We start from the raw sequence: 13,517 nt of genomic DNA on the forward strand, positions 1-13,517 counted from the left end.
AACTAGCATGAAATATCTCACAAAATTACAAAAAATATTGTAAATCATTCATGAATTATTTACATGAAAACAAACTTACACATCCTTTATATCTAATCCATATACCAACGACCAAAAACACCTACAAACACTTTCATTCTTAAATTTTCTTCATCTAATTGATCTCTCTCAAGTTCTATCTTCAAGTTCTAAGTGTTCTTCATAAATTCTATAAGTTCTAGTTTCATAAAATCAAGAATACTATCAAGTTTGCAAGATTACTTCCAAGCTTTCTAATCCAATCCATGTAATCATCTAAGCTAAAGAAATATTTCTTATTTATAGTAAGATATCTTTCTAATACAAGATAATACTCATATTCAAACTTTGATTCAATTTCTATAACTATAACTATCTTATTTCGAGTAGAAATCTTACTTGAACTTGTTTCGTGTCATGATTCTACTTCAAGAACTTTCAAGCCATCCAAGAATCCTTTGAAGCTAGATCAATTTTTGTCACTTCCAGTAGGTTTACCTACTAAACTTGAGGTAGTAATGATGTTCATAACATCATTCGATTCATATATATAAAACTATCTTATTCGAAGATTTGAACATGTAATCACTAGAACATAGTTTAGTTAATTCTAAACTTGTTCGCAAACAAAGTTAATCCTTCTAACTTGACTTTTAAAATCAACTAAACACATTTTCTATATCTGTATGATATGCTAACTTAATGATTTAAAACCTAAAAACACGAAGAACACCGTAAAACCGGACATACGCCGTCGTAGTAACACCACGGGCTGTTTTGGGTTAGTTAATTAAAAACTTTGATAAACTTTGAGTTAAAAGTTGTTCTTCTGGGAAAATTATTTTTCTTATGAACATGAAACTATATCCAAAAATCATGGTTAAACTCAAAGTGGAAGTATGTTTTTCAAAATAGTCATCAAGATGTCGTTTTTCGACGAAAATGACTACCTCTTTAAAATAATAACTTGTAACATGTATTTCCGACTATAAACTTATAATTTTTCTGTTTAGTTTCATAAATTTTAGTTCATTATGAAACCATAGCAACTTGAATCACTCAAAACGGATTTGAAACGAAGAAATGACGGGTAAAACAAAATTGGATAAACTTGCTAGTTTTAGCTACGAAAATTTTGTAACAAATCTAGACTAAACATATCCTAACTAATTTATATTGTATTATACATATTATGTAATCTTGGGATACCATAGACACGTATACAATGTTTTGACATATCATATCGGCCCATCTATATATATTATTTGGAACAACCATAGACACTCTATATGCAGTAATGTTTGAGTTAGCTATACAGGGTTGAGGTTGATTCCAAAAATATATATACTTTGAGTTGTGATCTAGCCTGAGACATGTATACACTGGGTCGTGGATTGATTCAAGATATATATATTGATTTATTTCTGTACATCTAACTGTGGACAACTAGTTGTAGGTTACTAACGAGGACTGCTAACTTAACAAACTTAAATCATAAAAACGTAATAAAAAATGTTGTGAATATATTTCGATCATAAATTGATATATATGTACATATTTGTTATAGGTTCATGAATCGACCAGTGGCCAAGTCTTACTTCTCGATGAAGTAAAAATCTGTGAAAGTGAGTTATAGTCCCACTTTTAAAATATATTATTTTGGGATGAGAATACATGCAGTTTATAAATATTTTACAAAATAGACACAAGTAATCAAAAACTATTTTCTATGTTGGATTATCGAACCGAATATGTCCCTTTTTAGCTTGGTAGCTGTAACAACCCTGATTTTTCCGTTACTTCCGTTAACCTTCCGTTAGTTTATTAAACGGCGATTATTTAACTTTTTTGTGTTTACGTGTATTAAAATGCGTACTTGATCTTCGGAGGGTTTTAATAATTAATATGGGATGATATTAATTCAAATAAATATTTCGGATAATGAAATACGATAAAAACGATACGATTTTGATCATAGCTTTTTGAGCAACGAAACGCTCGGGTTTATTTTAATAATTAATTTTATTAATTATTAACTTTTTAAAATATTTAATTTATTGGGTTTTTAATAAATTAAACAATTGGTTGTGTTTAACGATCGGGTTAGCGTTTTGGGCCTTCGGTACGACTAAACGGCAGTTAAACCGTCGATCCTTGAGGGACTTATGTGCAATTTAGGAGAGCTAGGGCTAGGTATATATACATGTGATAGAATTAGACTGCATATTATTTTCCCTAACCCTAAAGCAGTCGATCCTTCTCCCTCCCTGGCTCCCAAAACCGTCGACCACCATCACCACTACCACCATTCAATTTTCACTTTTTGATAAAACCTTGAACACGAAAGTTGTAATTCCCGATCTCCTCTATGCGTTGGTGTATTTAATTTAGCGATCAAAGGTTGCATTACTCGGCTATAAACTGTACAAGTTATTTGTTCACTTTTCAATCCGAGCTTATTTCAAAGGTGAGTCTACAGTCCCGCTTTTTACATGTTTTCAGGGATGAGAATACACGCTGTTATATTTACATTTTCAAATACGTTTATATTGACATGAGTACTACACATATGCATAATGAGTTTGTTCAAAAAGCCTCTAGCTTGAATACTTTTAATACCATCGGTGTAAGCACAATTTAAATGGATGGATCCGTTAGGTTGACAACCTCACCCGCTATAAAAACAGTGGTGCATTTACTTTGAACATTAAATACATTTGAACAAGTGTATAACATTTTACGAGGTAAGGTTGGGTATAGTGGCTTCTATACTCAGGTCATTGCTAGTATTCAGGTGCTCGGTTTATGCAAACGATAGAATCTCGTGGTCAAGGTAACTAAACTATTTTTCTGATAACTCTTTTTCAGATACTGTTACATTATTTTAAACCTGTAGATTCACCAACATTATTTGTTGACCTGTTTTTGCGTGTTGTTATTCTCAGGTCCTTAAGAGGTATGCTTCCGCTGTGTTTGCGGCATGACTGGCCGTGGAGTCAGCATTTGATTTTAAAGAACATTATTTACTTTCGCATTTAAAACTTTTATACTGTTTAAATACTGTTGGCTTGTGGTTACGATCACAACAGTGTTTCTATTTTGGGATTTTTGACTTTTGTTTTTGAAAGTTAATTTTTAAATAAAATTAAATGCGATTGCTTTAAACGTCTCATATAGAGGGCGTAACTGTTAACTGTGGGACCGGAATTAACACGCCATCAGATGGTAATTTGGCGGGGTGTTATAGTTGGTATCAGAGCTAACGGTTCGTAGGGAAACTAGGACTTGCATTAGTGTGTCTGATTTGGTCATTAGGACACCTTGATGAGTCTAAACTACGACCGGGACTTAGTCATTACATGAGTACTTTGTGACTAACGTTATTTACTTGACTAATCTGTTTCATTTGTGTTGTTGTACTATGAGTTGGATGTCCCAGGATTCAGAAAGCAGAGACAGTGACTCCAGTGTGGCTGAGGTGAATGCTCCAGCCCCAGCACCAGCACCTGCTCCGCATCATATACCTAACCATCCTGTGAACCTTTATGCATTGGATTTGGTTCATACTAACCGTAACAGGGATATTGTTGATCGTGTTAACACCTTGAGCGATATTGCTAGGACATATCCGCACCCCGATGATCTTGAGAGAATGGAGGAAAGAGTCACGGGTATAAACACTTATACGTATGAGGCTGAAGCAAGGTTCATTGAGATGGCGAGATTGATAGCAGCCTTAACCGCCAGGGTTGCTGCGTTAGAGGCGGAACGTAATAGGCCGAGGAATGATGGACCTGCCTTCCGTACCCGATAGAAGAGGAAGTGAAGGGTTGTTGACCATGAGCTTCTTTTCCTTTTTCATCTGCCATACTTTCTTTATATAAGACTTACCGGGTGTTATAAACCGGGCTATTAGCACATTATGTTTATTGTTTGGTTTACTACTTTGGAATTTAGTTTATCACTCTTGGATTTTATTTATATTAATGGTGGATTATGCTATTAGTAACTATTATCTTTTATTGCATGCGGTAATATTCTATATTTAGTAAATTTGTACGATCATAATACTTGTGTTATGTTATACTACTACTATTGCCATTAATGTTCCTACTTAGTGTTACTATCACTACATAACACCAGTACCACTACTACTACCACTAGTGTTACTACTATCACTACTTACACTACTTCTCACTACTAGCGAATCTTTTCGTACTATTATTTACTAGTCTTCAACACTCGTTGCTAGTATATTTTTTTAGTAACTCTGTTTTTCATTGATCTTTCCTCGATGTATCATTTGTGTAGAAGGAGACCATGTTTACTACTGAAATGCTCGAGGCTCAATTGGAAGAACTCGTTAACCAGCGTGTGACGGAAGCTCTTATATCTGCAGGTTTTGATTGCACGATTGAGAAATACTGTCCCCGAAGAGAGCGGATAAAGTGGGAAAATGAACTTCTGAACCTAAGGGTCATTGGAAACGACATTGCTAGTTACACTAACCGATTCTGGGAGCTATCGTTGCTTTGCCCACATTTGGTCTCATCAGTGGAAAGAGCAATCGAGAGGTACATGTCGGGATTGCCGATGGAAGTGTTTGGTTTTGTCCTTTCCCATCAACCAAAGACAATACTCGGAGTCATCAACATGGCGATAAATAGAATGAAGCAAGTTAGCCGATCGGAAGGAAAAGAGATGCCTGTTACAGGAAATGAAGTTAATGGGAAAAGGAAACGATGTGAGAAATATGTTGGAAATCTCGCACAGAACCGAGGTGAGAAACAAGAGATGCCCCATAACTTCGAGAAAGGATCTTCATCCAACACGAATTGCAAGGGAAAACTACCATTGTGCGGAAAATGTGGAAAGCACCACCATAGGGGATGCAAAATGCTGGTTTACACCAAGTGTCAAAAGAAGGGTCACCTGGCCCAAGATTGTAAGGTCAACACCAATAAGAATAGGTGTTTTATGTGTGGCGAAGCAGGCCATTACGCGAAGGACTGCCCGAGGAAGAAGAAAGATGGACCCACTCAGGGAACTGCAACCACTCATGACCCTAGTGGGACATGCAATGACCTTAACTCAGTTAAAGGTACGTTCTCGCCCAACTATTTTAGTGTTTATGTTTTGTTTGATACTGGCACTGACAGAAGTTTTATATCTAAGGATATTTGTCACAATGTTAAGAAACCTGTTTCTTCCTTAGATAACGTATATTCCATAGAACTAGAGAATGGTAACTTGATGAGAGCTGATAAGATTTATCGTGATTGTACTTTGACATTAGAAAGTAAGCCCTTTAGCATTAATGTGATACCTATTAAACTGGGAAGTTTTGACCTTGTGGTTGGAATGGACTGGTTATCTGATAACAAAGCCGAGGTGGTCTGTAACCTAAAGGCTATTCGTATTCCTATTGCTGACGGTGAACCTATGATGATTTATGGTGAAAAGAATGGCTCACAATTAAATCCCATTAACTGCTTGAAAGTCCAGAAGTATGTGAGAAAGGGATGTATCGCGTTCTTGGCTCATGTAAGCCAAATTGTACCAGAAGAAAGGAGACCCGAAGACGTTCTTATAGTTAAGGAATTTCTTGAAGTTTTTCCGGAGGAATTACCTGGTCTCCCACCGCATCGAGAAATTGAGTTTCAGATATACTTAGTGCCAGGGGCGGCACCGGTGGCTCGCGCACCGTACAGACTTGCACCCCCAGAACTTCAAGAGTTGTCTAGTCAATTGCAAGAGTTGTTAGACAAGGGATTTATTCGACCGAGTTCTTTACCTTGGGGAGCTCCGGTCCTGTTTGTTAAGAAGAAGGATGGGTCGATGAGATTGTTTATCGACTACAAAGAATTGAACAAGCTAACAATCAAGAATCGGTATCCGCTACTGAGGATTGATGACTTATTTGATCAGCTACAAGGATCTAGTTGTTATACAAGGATTGATTTGAGATCCGGGTATCATCAATTGAGAGTCAAAGAAGCTAATGTCCCGAAGACATCGTTTAGAACACGTTATGGGTATTATGAGTTTACAGTGATGTCGTTTGGTTTGACGAACGCACCAGCAGTGTTCATGGACCTCATGAACCATGTGTGTAATCCATACCTAGATAAATTCATCATTGTGTTCATTGATGATATATTGGTGTACTCCAAGAACAGAGAAGAGCACGAGCAGCATCTACGTTCGATATTGACTATGCTTAGAGAAGAGCAGTTGTATGCAAAGTTCTCTAAGTGTGACTTTTGGTTACCAGAAGTACAATTTCTTGGCCGTGTTGTAGGGGCCAATGGAATACAGGTCGATCCAGCAAAGATTGAGTCGGTTAAGAATTGGGAAACTCCAAATATGCCAACGCAGATTAGGCAATTTTTGGGTCTAGCTGGTTACTACCGGAGATTCATTGAAGGATTCTCTAAGATCGCCCGACCATTAACTGCTTTGACTCATAAGGGCAAGAAGTTTGAGTGGTCATAATCGCAAGAGACTGCCTTTAAGTTGTTGAAAGAGAAGTTAACAACTACACCAGTATTGTCTCTACCCGAGGGAAGTGAATATTTTGTGGTTTATTACGATGCCTCACGTCAAGGAATGGGTTGCGTGCTTATGCAACGAAACAAAGTTATTGCTTATGGATCGTGTCAGTTAAAGATACACGAGCAGAACTACACTACGCAAGATCTTGAGTTAGGAGCTGTTGTCTTTGCGCTTAAAATGTGGAGACACTACCTGTTTGGAACCAAGTTCACTATCTTCACTGACCATAAGAGTTTATAGCACATATTCGATCAGAAACAACTTAACATGAGACAACGACGTTGGATGGAACTACTTAACGATTATAACTGCGAACTCCAATACCATCCGGGCAAGGCGAATGTTGTGGCGGATGCCTTAAGCAGAAAGGAGTGAGAGAAACCTCTTAGGGTTAAAGCTCTTAACATAGTTGTCCGTACGAATCTCACATCATAAATCCGCGAAGCACAACAAGAAGCCATGAAACAAGAGAATGTTGATGTTGAATTTATCAAAGGGATGGATAAGAAGTTTGACATCAAGGAGGACGGAACACGGTACTTTGCTAACCGAATATGGGTACCAAAGTTTGGTGGATTGAGAGAACTAGTGTTGGAAGAAGCACACAAGTCGAGATATTCAATTCATCCGGGATCAGATAAAATGTACCAAGATTTGAAGGCGTTTTATTGGTGGCCAAATTTGAAAGCTGACATTGCTACTTATGTCGGGAAGTGCTTGACTTGCGCTAAAGTCAAGGCTGAGCATCAGAAGCCATCAGGATTATTAACTCAACCAGAGATTCCCCAGTGGAAGTGGGAAGGTATTTCCATGGACTTCATTACGAAACTGCCGAGAACGGCGGGAGGTCACGATACTATTTGGGTTATCGTAGATCGTCTCACTAAGTCCTCACACTTTTTACCGATAAGGGAAACTGATAAAATGGAGAAGTTGGCTCAAATCTACATTAAGGAAGTCGTCTCTAGGCATGGAGTGCCTATATCCATTATATCCGACCGCGACAGCAGATTTACTTCCAGGTTTTGGCAATCGTTACAGAAAGCAATGGGGACCCGTTTAGATATGAGTACAGCATATCACCCCCAGACGGATGGCCAGAGTGAACGAACTATTCAGACTTTTGAGGACATGTTGAGAGCGTGTGTCATTGATTTCGGAAACGGATGGGATAAGTATTTACCACTAGCTGAGTTCTCATACAATAACAGCTACCATGCGAGAATTAAAGCTGCACCTTTCGAAGCGTTGTATGAAAGGAAGTGTAGATCTCCCGTTTGTTGGAGCGAGTTGGGAGATAGTCAGTTGACAGATCCTGAGATTATTCAGGAGACAACTGAGAAAGTTCTCCAGATTCAGGAACGATTGAGAATGGCTCGAAGTCATCAAAAGAGTTACGTCGATGTTAGACAGAAGGACATAGAGTTCCAAGCTGGTGACAAGGTTATGCTTAAGGTATCACCTTGGAAGGGTGTTGTACGATTTGGGAAACGAGGTAAACTGAGTCCTAGATATGTTGGACCGTTTGAGATAACTGAAAGAGTTGGACTAGTAGCTTACAGATTGGAACTGCCACAAGCACTCAGCGGTATTCATGACATTTTCCATGTATCCAATCTAAAGAAGTGCCTAGCCAATGATAATTTGATTATTCCTTTAGAGGAACTACGTATCGATGACAAACTTCATTTCATTGAGGAGCCTGTTAAAATCTTGGGCCGTGAGGTCAAACAGTTGAAGCATAGCAGAATTTCTATCGTTAAGGTTCGGTGGAACGCGAGAAGAGGACCAGAGTTCATGTGGGAGCGTGAAGACTAGATGAGGCTGAAATATCCGCAAGTATTTCCTGAGGAAACTACTTCAGCGGACGATCACTAAAATTTCGGGACGAAATTTTCAATAACAGGTGGGTAATGTAACAACCCTGATTTTTCCGTTACTTTCGTTAACCTTCCGTTAGTTTATTTAACGGCGATTATTTAACTTTTATGTGTTTACGTGTATTAAATGCGTACTTGATCTTCGGAGGGTTTTAATAATTAATATGGGATGATATTAATTCAAATAAATATTTTGGATAATGAAATACGATAAAAACGATACGATTTTGATCATAGCTTTTTGAGCAACGAAACGCTCGGGTTTATTTTAATAATTAATTTTATTAATTATTAACTTTTTAAAATATTTAATTTATTGGGTTTTTAATAAATTAAACAATTGGTTGCGTTTAACGATCGGGTTAGCGTTTCGGGCCTTCGGTACGACTAAACGGCACTTAAAACGGACCACGATTACACGGGATTGCAAAACGAGAGCCCGGGAACCCCATGAGGGCCCCATTCAGCCGAAACCCCCTCCCCGCCCCCTTTTATGTTTAATTTTTACTACTTGAGGGACTTATGTGCAATTTAGGAGAGCTAGGGCTAGGTATATATACTTGTGATAGAATTAGACTGCATATTATTTTCCCTAACCCTAAAGCAGTCGATCCTTCTCCCTCCCTGGCTCCCAAAACCGTCAACCACCGTCACCACTACCACCATTCAATTTTCACTTTTTGATAAAACCTTGAACACGAAAGTTGTAATTCCCGATCTCCTCTATGCGTTGGTGTATTTAATTTAGCGATCAAAGGTTGCATTACTCGGCTATAAACTGTACAAGTTATTTGTTCACTTTTCAATCCGAGCTTATTTCAAAGGTGAGTCTACAGTCCCGCTTTTTACATGTTTTCAGGGATGAGAATACACGCTGTTATATTTACATTTTCAAATACTTTTATATTGACATGAGTACTACACATATGCATAATGAGTTTGTTCAAAAAGCCTCTTGCTTGAATACTTTTAATACCATCGGTGTAAGCACAATTTAGATGGATGGATCCGTTAGGTTAACAACCTCACCCGCTATAAAAATAGTGGAGCATTTACTTTGAACATTAAATACATTTGAACAAGTGTATAACATTTTACGAGGTAAGGTCAGGTATAGTGGCTTCTATACTCGGGTCATTGCTAGCAAGGTTGCTAAATTCGCTATTCGGGATTAATCAGTCATGACTTTGGAAGGATTAATCGGCAATCGGGGATTAATCAGAGATTAATCGGATTGTACTGTATACTTTTAAATATTAAATTTTAATATTTAGATGTGTAATTATAGGAAAAAACCATAAATATAAAGATAATTTTTTAACATAATTGTTTAAAATTGTTCATTTTGCTTCAAAACTATAAAATTCTAGTTTAAATTCATGTTAAAATGTTAACCATTTTTTGACATTGACTGACTTTGATTACCAAATTCGATTTTGATCCATCAATTGATGTTGACCGTTTAATTAAGCGGATTTTTAAAAATCAGAACGGATTGCTCCTAAAAATGATTAATCGGCGAGTAATCGGTGAGTAATCGGGTTTTTTACAACACTGATTGCTAGTATTCAGGTGCTCCGTTTATGCAAACGATAGAATCTCGTGGTCAAGGAAACTAAACTATTTTTCTGATAACTGTTTTCCAGATACTGTTACATTATTTTAAACCTGTAGATTCACCAACATTATTTGTTGACCTGTTTTTGCGTGTTGTTATTCTCAGGTCCTTAAGAGGTATGCTTCCGCTGTGTCTGCTGCATGACTGGCCGTGGAGTCAGCATTTGATTTTAAAGAACTTTATTTACTTTCGCATTTAAAACTTTTATACAGTTTAAATACTGTTGGCTTGTGGTTACGATCACAACAGTGTTTCTATTTTGGGATTTTTGACTTTTGTTTTTGAAAGTTAATTTTTAAATAAAATTAAATGCGATTGCTTTAAACGTCTCATATAGAGGGCGTAACTGTTAAATGTGGGACCAGAATTAACACGCCGTCAGATGTAACAACCCTGATTTTTCCGTTACTTTCGTTAACCTTCCGTTAGTTTATTTAACGGCAATTATTTAACTTTTATGTGTTTACGTGTATTAAATGCGTACTTGATCTTCAGAGGGTTTTAATAATTAATATGGGATGATATTAATTCAAATAAATATTTCGGATAATGAAATACGATAAAAACGATACGATTTTGATCATAGCTTTTTGAGCAACGAAACGCTCGGGTTTATTTTAATAATTAATTTTATTAATTATTAACTTTTTAAAATATTTAATTTATTGGGTTTTTAATAAAATAAAACAATTGGTTGCATTTAACGATCGGGTTAGCGTTCCGGGCCTTCGGTACGACTAAACGGCACTTAAAACGGACCACGATTACACGGGATTGCAAAACGAGAGCCCGGGAACCCCATGAGGGCCCCATTCAGCCAAAACCCCCTCCCCGACCCCTTTTATGTTTAATTTTTACTACTTGAGGGACTTATGTGCAATTTAGGAGAGCTAGGGCTAGGTATATATACTTGTGATAGAATTAGACTGCATATTATTTTCCCTAACCCTAAAGCAGTCGATCCTTCTCCCTCCCTGGCTCCCAAAACCGTCAACCACCGTCACCACTACCACCATTCAATTTTCACTTTTTGATAAAACCTTGAACACGAAAGTTGTAATTCCCGATTTCCTCTATGCGTTGGTGTATTTAATTTAGCGATCAAAGGTTGCATTACTCGGCTATAAACTGTACAAGTTATTTGTTCACTTTTCAATCCGAGCTTATTTCAAAGGTGAGTCTACAGTCCCGCTTTTTACATGTTTTCAAGGATGAGAATACACGCTGTTATATTTACATTTTCAAATACTTTTATATTGACATGAGTACTACACATATGCATAATGAGTTTGTTCAAAAAGCCTCTTGCTTGAATACTTTTAATACCATCGGTGTAAGCACAATTTAGATGGATGGATCCGTTAGGTTAACAACCTCACCCGCTATAAAAATAGTGGAGCATTTACTTTGAACATTAAATACATTTGAACAAGTGTATAACATTTTACGAGGTAAGGTCAGGTATAGTGGCTTCTATACTCGGGTCATTGCTAGTATTCAAGTACTCAATTTATGCAAATGATAGAATCTCGTGGTCAAGGAAACTAAACTATTTTTCTGATAACTGTTTTTCAGATACTGTTACATTATTTTAAACCTGTAGATTCACCAACATTATTTGTTGACCTGTTTTTACGTGTTGTTATTCTCAGGTCCTTAAGAGGTATGCTTCCACTGTGTTTGCTGTATGACTGGCCGTGGAGTCAGCATTTGACTTTAAAGAACATTATTTACTTTCGCATTTAAAACTTTTATACTGTTTAAATACTGTTGGCTTGTGGTTACGATCACAACAGTGTTTCTATTTTGGGATTTTTGACTTTTGTTTTTGAAAGTTAATTTTTAAATAAAATTAAATGCGATTGCTTTAAACGTCTCATATAGAGGGCGTAACTGTTAACTGTGGGACCGGAATTAACACGCCGTCAGATGGTAATTTGGCGGGGTGTTATAGTAGCCTAAGAATTAGGGAAATGACCCCTAATTGACGCGAATCCTAAAGATAGATCTATTTGGCCCAACAAGCCTCATCCGAGTACGGATGCTTTAGTACTTCGAATTATCATATCCGATGAGAGTCCCGGAATGATGGGGATATTCTATATGCATCCTGTTAAGGTCGGTTACCAGGTATTCAACATATGAATGAATTTTTATCTCTATGCAGTTTGCGAAATGCCTGATATGAGATGTATATTTATGGAAAAAAAATGAAATCTTGTAGTCTATTATTATGATTTGATAATATATAGGTTAAACCTATAACTCACCAACATTTTTGTTGACGTTTTAAGCATGTTTATTCTCAGGTGATTATTAAGAGCTTCCGTTGTTGCATATTAAATTAAGGACAAGATTTGGAGTCCATGATTGTATGATATTGTGTAAAAACTGCATTCAAGATCTTAGTTCGATGTAACATATTTTTATTGTAAACCATTATGTATTGGTCGTGTGTAAACGGTATATTTTAGATTATCATTTCTTGATAATCTACGTAATGTTTTTTAAACCTTTATCGATAAAAATAAAGGTTATGGTTATTTTAAAAATGAATGCAGTCTTTGAAAAACGTCTCATATAGAGGTCAAAATCTCGGGACAAAATCAATTAATATGGAACGTTTATAGTCAATATGAACGGAACATTTCAATGGTGTAGATCCTAGTGCCTATCTTTCTCCTGCTGATGCTGACTGGAACAACTTTGCATTTTCAGTTTCTGAGTCAGATAGTGACCTTGATGCACAGGTTTCCCCTGATCACCCTTCTGCCCCTGCTGATGATGTAAAGGGGGAGAAGAAGTCTAAAAAGAAGTCCAAAAAGAGAAAACAATCTGAGGGGAGCATGAGCATAAAAAGGCTCCTAAACAGCAAAGGAGAGATGGTGATGATGATGGTACTGGTACTGGTCAAGGTGCTGGCACTAAGCCCAGCAACGCTCATACTGAAGCTGGTGTACAGGCAGCTGGTGAATCTCAACCCAGTGTGTCTGCCACATCAGTGGATGATATTAGTTCTGGAAGTAAGCCCAGTGATGTTTCTGAGCTGGCTATTGCTGAATCTTTTGTTGTCTCTCAGACGATTGAAAGGAAAATGAAAAGAAAACTGGAGAGACATCAGAAGAGACAGCAAGACTTAAATGCTGCATTTAATGCCAAATAGGAGGCTTATGTTGCTCGTAAACAACACACAATTAAACATAGAAGAAGCCTGGTCCCAGAAAAGTTGGATATTAATGATGAACTACTCAGCATTAAAAAGTACAAAAGAGATGCTCGTAAAAGAAATGCTAAGTTCATGGTTAAGTATGACAAGAAAAGGGCATAGCTGTATGCTGAGCTAGTAGACAGGATCAAACGAATGACTCCTAAAGAAATGAAAGATTATCTGCAATCTACTGGGTCAGGAGGAGTTAGAGCTGACGTGTTCATGAAATGGCTAGATG

The sequence above is a fragment of the Rutidosis leptorrhynchoides genome, chromosome 3 (assembly GCF_046630445.1).
Source record: "Rutidosis leptorrhynchoides isolate AG116_Rl617_1_P2 chromosome 3, CSIRO_AGI_Rlap_v1, whole genome shotgun sequence".
Classification (NCBI taxonomy): Eukaryota; Viridiplantae; Streptophyta; class Magnoliopsida; order Asterales; family Asteraceae; genus Rutidosis; species Rutidosis leptorrhynchoides.